Genomic DNA, 12,094 nt, shown 5'->3' on the forward strand with positions numbered 1-12,094 from the left:
ATGGAAGCAACGTTCAGACTCAAAGAGAAGTGAACACCCTGTTGCAAAACTGGACAACACAATAATCTGATTGAAGTAAAAGAAGAGATATATATTACTATTTACACCTGACCCGTGACCAAATAAATATATTAATATTCACAGATGAACTAATGACACTGGAAAGTATATGAATCAAAAATGTCTATGCAAAAGCGCACAATGAATCTCCTGAAAATTGAAAACAAAAAACAGCAGAGCAAAGGGGTCCACCCAGATAGGTTCTAAATAAGTAAATGCAGTACGGTTATCTTAGGCATGCATGCCCTAATAAAGATATAACTGATGATCAAGATGTTGAAGAGCATTTGAAGGTGACTGATGATGAAGAAGATGTTGAAGAGATCAGGGAACAAGCAGTCAACCAATCAGACAATGAAAGAGCTGCTGAAGATCCCCTCTTTGTCAAAAGGCCAGTCAGTCTATGATGATCCCACTTCAGTAGTTGTTATAAAAATTTACAAGATGTCGCTAGAGCTAAAGTACAGATTTCCAGTCCTAAAGAGAATAGTTAGAGAGGTTGAGTCAGAGAGAAAAGGTAGAGTAGCAAAAGGCCCTGGTGTTTCAACTACCTCTGTGCAGAAGACGCCCATAATATTTGTGGGTGTGATAAAGAACAAGGTATCCAACAAGCAAAAGAAGAAGCCCTCACTGGACGTTCCTCTAGTGAATTTCGACACCACAGAAATCCAGAGTTAAATGTGGTGGAGAGTTTTTGTTCAGGGCAAGATTTTCCACTTAATAGTCATTCTTCTAGAAAGGGCGTAAAGATTGTAAATTGCACCCTTGTGAGGGAGAAGGAACATTCCAAAAAAGAAGGTAGAATCCACAGATAGTATCCATACCATGAAATCATCAGATGAAGATTTTATCCCTACTAAAAGTACAAAAAATATCAATTAAGATTTACTAAGAACAAAGGGTATAGTAGTGGAGGATGAAGGAGTAGTTGGAGCTATAGGCATGGATCTGTGTGAAAGCCAGGTTGGTCCTGGTAGGAAATCTTACACCTCTAGATTAAAGGAACAAGCAGACCAAGAAGTCTTATCTGGCAAACAAATGACTATTCAAGGGGTCCCTTAGAGCAAGCAAAGGCCACTCCAAGTGTTCAAGATGATTGTCCTCTCCTATAACATAAGAGGACCGGGCAGTGCCTACAGAAAACACTCCATGAAGAGAATAGTAGTGACAAATAACACAGGTGATCTTGATTCAAGAACCAACTATGGAGACCATGGTAAAATAACTGCTAGTGTCTACCCTTCCTAGATGTAGTTTTGAAGCACTTAATGCAGAGGGAAAATCTGGGGTCTAGTGGTAGGTTGGTACAAGACCCTTCATTTCAGGAGTGTTCCCGTTTGACAGACTATAATTTCTTTGGAGTTGTTCTCTCCAGGTTTAGATTCAGTCAATGTCTGTGTATCTGTTCTGTCTAGGGAAGGTTTTGGGGGTTCCTTTTCTTTGGGAAACATGGAATAAATGATAATGTTATTGTGGCAGGAGATATAAATTTCAATTTGAGAGCAGATCTGTACTGGGTATGGAAGGATGGTCCTTTTAGCAGATGATTTCCTTCAAAAGATTGATGATGTGGGCATTTGTAACACAGAGTTGACTATGAAACTAACCTGGAGGAATATCAAGGTGGGGATAGGAGCTATCTCCAAGAGACTCCACATATTCCTTGTTGCTGAACAACTAGTTTCCAGACTGCAGAGCATCAGATTTTGGACAGGAGAAGAACCGTCAGACCATGTTCCTATTAACTACTGTAACAGTCTGTTTGAGGAATCTGCAATGTTCAATTTTAGTGACAATCTAAAAAGAATCAAAAGGAAAATTATTGATTGTCCAAAGTTTAAATTCCGAACTCTCAACAGTAGATTTGGACTTTGGAAGAGGCTATCGCAAACATCTCCAACTTCAATCTTAATAACATTTTCTTTGAAGCAGAGTTGAGGACTAACATTGAAGGAAGCTACCAAAAAGGAGCTATCCAATTGGCAAGAAGCCAAAGGAAAGCAAAAGCCAAGGCACGTGGATAGTTCACAGTGATGAAAATACTAGGTTCTTTCACAGCAATGCCAAATGAGAAATAATATAAACACCATTTGGAGTATGAAGGATGAGAGAGGGGAACAAGTCCACAGTTTCAAGGGGTGGCACTGAGCAGAAGTGGGCACCAACCACTTGAGCAATATTTTTAAGGAGACCCCTCAAGCCAATATAATAGAGATTGTGCAGAAGGAAGCTTTCTTCCCTAATTTGGTGGTTCAGGATCAGAATAGGTGCTTATGGAAGAGGTTTCCATGGAGGAATTACAACTGGTCACTGAGTCCTTCCAAAAAGATAAGATCCCAAGCCCTGATGGATGGTCTATTGAATTCTTTGTAGCCTTTCTTGATTTGCTGGGGAAGGATCTATTAATGGTTTTGGAGGGATCCAGAACTTGGTAAGGATTAGGGATTTTAGACCTGCTTCTCTTTGTAATGCTATGTAACACTCTATATAAAGTTAAAGAAAAAAATCTAAGGCATATGATAAGGCCAGTCGAACATATCTTAAAGTGAGGAGCTACAGACTTGGCCAATGATTATGAGGTTTGATGAGGTTCGCCAAACCTCAAAAAGAAATAGGTTTGTCAAATTTTGAACCTCAAGGTTGATGTTTGGCGAACCTTGCGACATAGGGTGGAGGAGTTGTTACTCTTCCATTTCTTTCTCACTATTGATTAATCGTTTTACTTCACTTTTTTCCAGCCTACTAGAGGACTGGGCCAGAGCTGTCCTCTGTCACCACTGCTTTTTCTTCTATATGAAAGGTTTAAGCAGATGTCTCTTATATGAAAGGGGATCTGACAAATTGATAGGTATCCAATTTAGGGGCCCATATCTCTTTAACTCATTTGTTGCTCGTAGATGGTGTGATGTTTTCCTATTTGGGGATTGGTTCTTCAGAGATGTTAAAGCTATACACCATGTTTTAGAGCTGTATTGCAAAGCTGTAGGAATGGAAGTCAACCAACTAATATCATTCATTATGTTTCATTAAGCTGTTGATTTTCAAAATGGACTCAAATATCTTGGTTTTCCACTAAAATCAAATGAATATGGATTCTGGGGTTGGCTTTGGCCTTATAAGCTATAGCAGTATTGAGAATAATGAACATGGATTATGAGATTGGCTTTGGCCTTATAAGCTATATAGCAGGATTGAGAATAGGGTTATATCTCAGTATATCAGATGGCTCTCTTTAGGTAGCAAACTCACATTGGTCAAAGCAGTTCCGGAAGCTATTACCATCTATTGGCACTGGCTAATATTCCCAAAGGTATTTGCTTAAAATTAGAAGGAAGATCTTCAGTGTTTTGCGGATTAGAAAGCTCGATAAAGAGAAAATGCTACTAGTCAAATGGGAAAGGCTTGCTATGCCTAAGAAAGAAGCTGGGTGGGGCCTTAGGAGTATTTTTTATTTCTCCAAGGCACTTTCTCGCAATATTTTATGGAAAGTGATTGCAGGTTTTGGTCTGTGGAGGGATGTCCTAATTCAAAAATATATCCATCATTTTTCAGTCTTATATTGCAATATGGAGTCTCTTCGCAAAAATTCATATTGACGCCTATATTGGCAGGAATGCATTGATCCACCAAGCTTTCCCCTTGGCGGGGAAATGACTACTCTGGAACGTAAGTAATGGGAAGAGCATTAAATTGGGGGCGGACCCCTAGATTGGTGGGGGAAATGTGGAACCCCAAGCTACTGAACCCTCAATAACCACTTTGGCAGATGTTCAAGGAATCAAGACGATGTGGCTATTGGCTGCAGTCCAAAGCACTTGGCATGGAGAATTTAGAAGTAGAGAAGTGGGATGCACATGTGCAAAAAATGACAACCAGCTATATCTATCTCATGGTTGAGGAGAACAAATCAGTTTCAGCAAAAAACTTTGCTAGTGGATTTTATATGGCCAAGTTTGGGTACAAGGCAATGTTTTCTACCACGCAGGGGGAAAAATTCTCAATAGTAGTGAAAAAAGGTCTAGAAAATGAAGACTCCATTAAAGTGCAGGATGTTTCCCAGGATGGCTCTCTCTAACGTTGTCCTTAGCTGCGACAATTGTACTGAATGATCCCTTGAAAACCCTAGTCGGTGTCCACTGTGCAGAGGTGCTTCAGAGTGTGTTTATCATATATTGGTTGATTGTCACTTTTCAGTGGAAGTTTGGGATGCCTCATTGACATTATCAGGTTGGGTTGGAAGTTGGAAAGGTGTGTCCTTATAAGTATTTAAATCTTGGTGGGAAAACAAAACGCAGTAAGAATTCTTTTTGAAACATTGTTCGATAAATATAGCTAACTTTTTCAGTTGATAATTATAGCTGTAGAGCTTAGAGATCTACTTTCTCAGAGCTGGTTACTAATCCAGAGAGCTGGCAGCAGCACTCTTTTTTCTTTAAATTGTCCACAGGCACCTTGCTGAATGTAATTTCAAGGTTTATTCTTCAAATAAAGCAAATACAACCTCTTTTCTTGTAAATAAATAAATAAATAAATGCATAAATACAGAAGGCATTTCCTGAAAGAAACTAACAAAAAAAAAAGACCCAGATAAGTTCCAAATAAGTAAATGCAGAAGTACAGAAGGCATTTCCTGAAAAAAACAAAAAAAAAACCAGATAGGTACCAAATAAGTAAATGCATACGGAATTTACTGAAACATAACCGAAACATATAGTCCCCAAATAAGTAAATACAGAAGTTCAGTAGGCATTTCCTGAAATGGAAAAATAAAATAAAAAAATAACACCGTAATGCCATCAGCCCAAATAATCTAAAGTTGGAGAATGAAGCAAAGACTAGTCCTTTCACAGGAAGATCGTCTGGATAAAATAGGTATAATGTCACGATAGCTCAAATTACTAGATGCGATGCTCATTTGATATTGTAAATTTAAATATGCCGAAGAGAAACACGTCATATTTATTGTTAGCAAGATGAATCACAGGATGAGGCCTCACTGTACTGGGCCTATAAGGAAAGCTACAATCAGATAACACCCCCATAAAATGGCGAGTGTTATCAGCGAACTTTCCATCGCCAACTTTTGACTTCAAGTGAATCATATAAGCAGTGCAAATAACTTACCTGGGATTGCAAGGCATTTGTTTCGCCCCGAAAAAAAAAAGGCAAAGCACTTCACCAATGTACTAGCGTATCTTAGCGTATGGTTTGTTATAAGCATTGCTTGTATGGAAAGCTACTATCAGAAAACATCCACATCATAAGGATGCTGTCAGCGAAACTTCCATGGTTACTCTATGCCTCCCATGAATCAGATAAGCACTTTGAAAAGCTCATCTGGGATTATGAAGGCAATGAAACCCTAGATGAATGGCTACAAAGAAATAATAACGGCAAAGAAGCGATGGAAGCAGTGCAGAACTCCAATAATCTATTCCATCAATTGTTGCAGATGATTCAGAGCAATTAGGCCTAATTTAAAATTACTACATTCGACGAGATTGATGGAATTTTGATGAAGATATTGGAATAAATTATGGATTCGCTTCGGGCCCTCCTCAGCTTCCTCCTCTATTCTTTGTTGGATGTCTACTGCATTCTTTCTCGGAAAACTACGGCGAATCTATCGTATTGCCTCGTTATAGCCTAAACCCTAACCTAAAACTAAAACCCCGCTCCATCCACGCGCATGAGTCGATTTCCGAATCTATCATATTGTCTCGTTAAAGCCTAAACCCTAACCTAAAACTAAAACCCCGCTCCATCCACGCGCATGAGTCGAGACATGGTTGAATCGATCTCATATATTTGAATAAAAGCCCTACCCTTCATTAAAGTTGGTCCTATCAATGGGGCAGGGCCGTGGGCTTTAATAGACGGCCTTATCTTTTCCTCTCTTTTTTTCCAATAGATGGTCTCGTCTATGTGAAGCGGTTGTTGCAAAATATTATCTTCTTAATTATTATATCAAAAAAACAATAAATTTTCATTTCAATGGGATGCCTAATTCATAAGAAAAAGGATAATTACGTTGAAGGTGTTTTTTATTGTATAGATCTTCCGCGTGACATTTTTAATTCAGTAACTCTCTCCTTTGTTTTTAAAAGTCAACTCTTTGTTTAACTTAGTCACTCTCTTTTTTTTGTTTAACGAATGCGTCCCTCCCCTTTGTTTAACATAACGCGTCGCCCTCCGCCCTCCGTTTAAGGCGATTCCTATTTCCGCCACAGTTTTTTAATTAATGTCCCCTGACATAGGGGCGCGATAGGGAAATATAACCCGAGACTGTTTTTTTTCTCTTCCAGTTTTTTTTCTCGCGTTATATTTCCCTATCGCGCCCCCATGTCAGGGGGCATTAATTAAAAAATTGTGGCGGAAATAGGAATCGCCTCCGTCTAACGTCGTGGACGTTCTTTTGCACCATAACATGCAAATACTAATACTAGTAGATATTATTTTTCAATTCAAAACACTAATGGTGATGTCTTATTAATAAGAAAAGAAGTAGAATGAAAATTAAAATAATAATAAATTGTAAATTATTGTTGAAATTTTTTATCTTAAAAATTAAGTAAATTGATTTTTTATTAAGAAATTATTGTTGAAATACAAGTCAAGAAATATCCATTCAACATTAAATCAATTTCAATTGGTGTTTCAAATCTCACGACGGCTAATGGCTACTGAATATAAAGAAATGAAGGGTTATTGTTATGTATAAGGCATTTTTATTGGTCATTGGAACAATTTAATTAAAGGCTAGAAACCATTGGTTTAGATGAGATCCATAGTCCAAAGTGCATAAGAGGGACATCGCAACAACTTACAATCATTTATGAGAGTAACTCCCAAAGTTGATAAAATATTATATGGGCAAGAGACAATGTGAAGTAAGTTTTTAACTGAGAACATGGTGTGGAATGGCATGAAAATTACAACCATAATAATATCTCGTGTTATACTTTACCTCTAGTGGTATGAGTTTATTTGTTGAAAATTTATATTATGTGGTCAATCAAATAGAAAATTTACGACACTAGTGTTGTACATCTTTAAATTATTAATTGGTGTGAGTTTCTCTATTGAAAACATACATTATGTGACCAACCAAATAAAAAAGTCACTTTGTATAATGTTGATATGAAATTAGTGCTAAAAGCTTCATTTTAAACCATTAATTTAGATTTTATTAACAAGCATCTCAATTCACACAATTTTCATGAAAAATTAGGTTTAATTAATTCAAATCAAAAATTAAGGATAAAAATTTAAAAAGCAGAATTGAATAACACTAGTGGAACTCTAACAAATTAATAATGGAATTCACCCATATTACGTCTCCAGATCCACTTTGATTGATGAATATATCCATTTAGAAGGATGTTAAGTATATTATTTCACTTCTTTACATCATATAGTGGCCTTCAATCTACAAAATCATGGCTTCTTCCTACAATAAATGAATACAAGCTTACTTACTCTCTCAATAAAGGGGCTTCTCCATTTAAGAGGACATTGTCTAAAATGGAAATGAACAACAACGAAAACTTGTCATTCCAAGTGACTAGCAATTTGATATGCAAATCTTAGATTAATATAGGCTTGAAATCAACCAATCAAAGGGCCCTTAAAGGGAGCTTTATCGAGTTCTTATATTTTAAGAGGTGGCATCTGTGGTAACGTTTACCCTTGTTTTGAAAAATGGTGCTACTGGTAGACCTTTCTTCTAAGGGGCAGTATTTTGACATTTTAAATTTTCTTATTTATAAATTATCAACATTTTTTTCAAATGTTTATTTGTCCAGTTTTTCCAATGTTGTCTAAAAAACAGTTTTTTTTCTTTTCAATGGTGCTTTTAAGTTTTTTTCTTTTTTTTTTTCAATTAATTAAAAAAATACAAAAAATGTCATTTTAATAATATTAAAGAATCGCGCTATGCAACCCTAACCCTAGGCCTGCATCTTTTCGGTGCGTATGTAGCTAACCGACTATGGCATCAAGCTTGGAGGTGGCTCCTCCCCCTCTCAAGGATGACCCGGTTACATTTCAGGCACTTGTCGTCACAGTGTGGAAAAAGCCACAGATAAAGGAGAGTCAATCAAAGTTTGTCAAGAAAGCAAAAAATATCTCGTCTATCACACTTCCTTCTGCATTATGTCAAACAACCTTCACCTACTTGGACAGAGCTCTAGTAGGGAAATTCACTGGCATGTGGCCTTGCCCAAAATCCATGGATCAATGGATTGAAAAGACCTGGAAGCCAATGATGAAGGGAAGCATCGTGCCGTATGCCTGCGACAATGGTTTCTTTACCTTTCTCTTTAAGATCAAAGAGGATTGAGACATTATATTCAGAAACAAGATCTATTTATTCATAACCGTAGGTATGTATCTCAACTCATGGTCATTAGACTTTGATCCGGACAAAGATATCCCTACCTCATTCCTAGTTTCAGTTAAATTTTTTAGGCTTCCACTTTCATGTTGGAGTGATGATTGCTTGCAAGTCATTATAAACATACTAGGAAGGTATATGGATTGTGTCAAGCCCAAGGGTTTCTAATTTGCTTGTGCAAAAAATTGTTTGGAGGTTGACCTAGAAAAAGGGTTTCCTTCAAAATTCAAATTTGACTCAAGGGGAGTGGAGTCACTGCCAAGTTCTAGACTGTGAACAATTGCCCTTTAAATGTCGATTCTACCATGAATATAGGCATTTTTCCAGGGATTGCAAGAAATCTTAGCCCGACAAAGGAGAAGGACCAAAGGAAGCTTAGGAGGAGAAATGGAAAATGCAAAAAAGAGGAGGAAACAGAGGCATGACAACGACCAACTGAAACCTACAAGGGCAAAATCAAAATGCAACTTCTACCTCAATAAACCCCTTTGGAACCCTTCAATCATAGGGTGATCAGAGGAAGAAGCACCACAGAAGGAAAATGAAGTTCCAGGGGTAAAGAAAGAAACCCAAGGAACAAGGGAAAATATGCGAGTCGGCCCCCGAAAAAGTTAATAATCAAGAAAAAAAATCCTCTCCAATTAGGGTTCAAAATAGACCACAAGAACACCAAATCTTAGACCAAAAGGAAAATGATCAGGCCCTGGTAAGGAAAGGAACATAAGGAACACCAATGGTAACCAAAGGATCAAGGGTGGGAATCATAGGTATCGCAAGGAATATAAGGGAGAACATGAGTTGGGGTGATTATTCAACTAGCCATGAAACAAACAACCATAAGAAGGGTCAAGGAAGAAATTCAAGGAAAGAAGAATGAGAGGCAAAGATCGAATTAAAGAAAAATCTTGGAAGCTAGCCCCAAATCCGAGAAGTCTTCAAGTCTGTGGAAAATCGTGAGCAAGGGAGCGCCAAGGAAGGAGGTGGTAAGTGTTGAAAATGCAACAAGATGATGGAGCTTAGTGAAAAGAATTCGCCTTCACTAAGTGGGCCCGCAGGCTATTTTTGGCGCAAAGTCTATTTTTAGACTATGTCTATTTTTAGACATATGGATCATGGTCTATGAGTTGTAGGATGCTATTTGTGGATGATTGGTCATGTTGGTAAAAATAGATGGACTTCTATTTTTAGACATATGGGCAAAGACTATTTTTAGACTGCCAGTCTAAAAATAGAATAGTCGAATATTATTAGCTCTTAATAATATTTGGACTATAAACATTATCTTATCCTCTTGGAGCACTTCAGTTAGAGCTACGGATGTGGCACATGCAACTGCCAGAAGGAAATACGCTTTTCTTATGGGTTAGTTGAGCTATTGCATGATGGACTTCAGTTAGAACTCAAGTGATTGAGTTTGGTGGAGTTGATTGAGGAGTTGATGAAGTTGTGTTCAGTTTGACTTAGTTGAACTAGTTGTATTTAGTCTAACTGCCAAATACACTAGTGATGAGTGATGTGAACTAATTATTAATTAATTCACTTATTATTAACTCATAAATCAACTAAAGAATACATCAGTTAACTCAGTGCATGGGCAGTTCAGTGGAGACAGGTGTTAGAGGTGGAGACTACTATCAGTTGTGACTATAGCTGTGCATGAGATTGGCACAATCAATGATGGAGATTTCCAATGAGGATTGCGCAGTACAAGCCAAGGAAAATGAGCTTGGATCATTCCTATTCTCACTTTGGATTGCGCAATAGATGCAGGCAAACAGTGGAGGAGATTCGAACCTGTGACTTGATTCAGATCTGAGCTAGTTTGTGTGTAGCAGGCGGAGATAGTACTGAGTACTTGTGAGGAGTATTGTACTATGTATTGTTACATGTTCTCTATCATTATAATATACAGATAGTTGGGGGTTTTCAGCTATATGATTTCCCCAGTACATACTGTGTTGATATGTGTGATTGATGTTTCAATGTGTGCATGCGATTGTTTCTTAATTCTGCAAAATTGATGATCAACGTAGAGGAGGTTATGTATTATGCATGCATTCCGCAAATAGTGTATAATCAGGATAATCTCTGTGAATAAGTGTTATATTATTCAAATTTCTGCAGTAAGAAATCCAACCACCCTAAAAATCAATGAAAGTAGTTTCATGGAATACAGGGGGATTGGGAAACCCCATCAAATCCTAAGTTGTAAAAGAATTAGTAGCTCGTGACAAACCTCAAATACTTTTTCTCTAGGAAACAAAGCTTAAAGAAAGATAGACATTAAATCTCTCCAAGTCCTTTTGGCGAGGAAGTGTTGGATTAGCTCATAGTTCTTGTGGAGCTTCTGGTTGTTTTGGCTTTATTCGCATTTTTCTCAAATTGACAATATATCCTCAAGATTTTGAATTGCAATTCGATTGGAAATAAAGATTCCAAGGAGCAAATCTCCGTAATAAATGTTTATGCTCCTGTAAGCTATGGAGATAAAAATGAATTTTGGGACTCTCTTATCAAGCTTAACGAAGATCTATGGCACACATATTGTACTATTGTGGGATACTTCAACACAATTTTGTTCTCTGCAGAAAAGCGTGGGGGGGGGATATTGGCAAGGACCCTTTCCGAGAGAGGATGGAAAATTTGATCTCAGACTGGGATCTCTTCAACATAGTCCCAAAGAAAGGGAAATTTACATGGTCGAATAGAAGGGTTGGGGAAGGGCATGTTGCAGCTAGGTTGGATTGCTTTCTTATCCATAACAATTAGTTGATCAAAGGGATTGAGTGTATCTCATTCATCTTAGCTCAAGGAGAATTTGATCATTGAACTATAGGTTTAAATATTGATCCACTCGAAGATTTGGGACCAATCCCTTTCCGCTATAACCCAAGTTGGATCCAGGAAGGAGTTGTGAACATTATAAAGCAATATTGGATTCCTTCTATTGAGGGATCTTTAGCATTTGTGTGGGAATCAAAATTAAAAGCAGTCAAGCGAACTCTTAGATTTCGGGCCAAGAACAACTACAAACCTCCTAGTCATCGAAAAATAGAATTATATGGGCAATTGGAGCAGCACCAAAGCTTAATGGAGGTTGGTCTGGTGGAGAGTTGGCATATTGATTTAGAGAAGGAGCTTACTAAACAAATCCAAATTATTCGTAGGCAGAAAGAAGAATATTGGAGGTTAAACTCATGAAGTACCTAGCTAAAGGAAGGGGATCACAATACAACCTTCTTTCATAAATAAGCCAAAGCCGGGGAAATTCACAATTAGATAAAAGAAATAGCTCCAGAGGGAAGACCCCAAATAATTACCTTCATGGAAATAAAGCAAGAGGCTTTCTCTCGTTTCCAAGAGTTATATTCTGAAGATAGAGAAGTTGATCTAGATAAAGCAAGGGACTTTCTCTCATGTATTCTTTCCATTGTCTCTGATCTAGAAAATCTACAACTCCTAAAGGAGGTGGACAAGGAGGAAGTCATAGAGGCAATATGGTCTCTAGGTCCAGATAGGGCATTAGGATTGGATGGCTTCTCTATAAGATTCTTTTGGTTTCTCATCAGAAAGGATCTTACGCACATGATTAATTCTTTGCAAAGGAAAGATAAGTTGGGAGGAAACACGAACTCTTCA

The 12,094-nt window shown here is 37.6% G+C and overlaps 1 long non-coding RNA gene and 1 other non-coding gene across 2 annotated transcripts; both read right to left on the bottom strand.

Moving 5' to 3' along the window:
• Positions 1-4,965: 4,965 nt before the first annotated feature.
• Positions 4,966-5,908, bottom strand: LOC149180316 (uncharacterized). Its single transcript, XR_016256910.1, has 2 exons — positions 5,803-5,908; positions 4,966-5,718 (listed from the first exon to the last, which is right to left on the bottom strand). It is a non-coding gene; the product is annotated as an uncharacterized LOC149180316 (long non-coding RNA).
• Positions 5,283-5,404, bottom strand: LOC149180317 (small nucleolar RNA snoR83). Its single transcript, XR_016257855.1, has one exon. It is a non-coding gene; the product is annotated as a small nucleolar RNA snoR83 (small nucleolar RNA).
• Positions 5,909-12,094: the final 6,186 nt, after the last annotated feature.

This window comes from Pinus tabuliformis, chromosome 3_2 (assembly GCF_031772625.1).
Source record: "Pinus tabuliformis cultivar Carrire ecotype Pingquan chromosome 3_2, CPIR1, whole genome shotgun sequence".
Lineage (NCBI taxonomy): Eukaryota > Viridiplantae > Streptophyta > Pinopsida > Pinales > Pinaceae > Pinus > Pinus tabuliformis.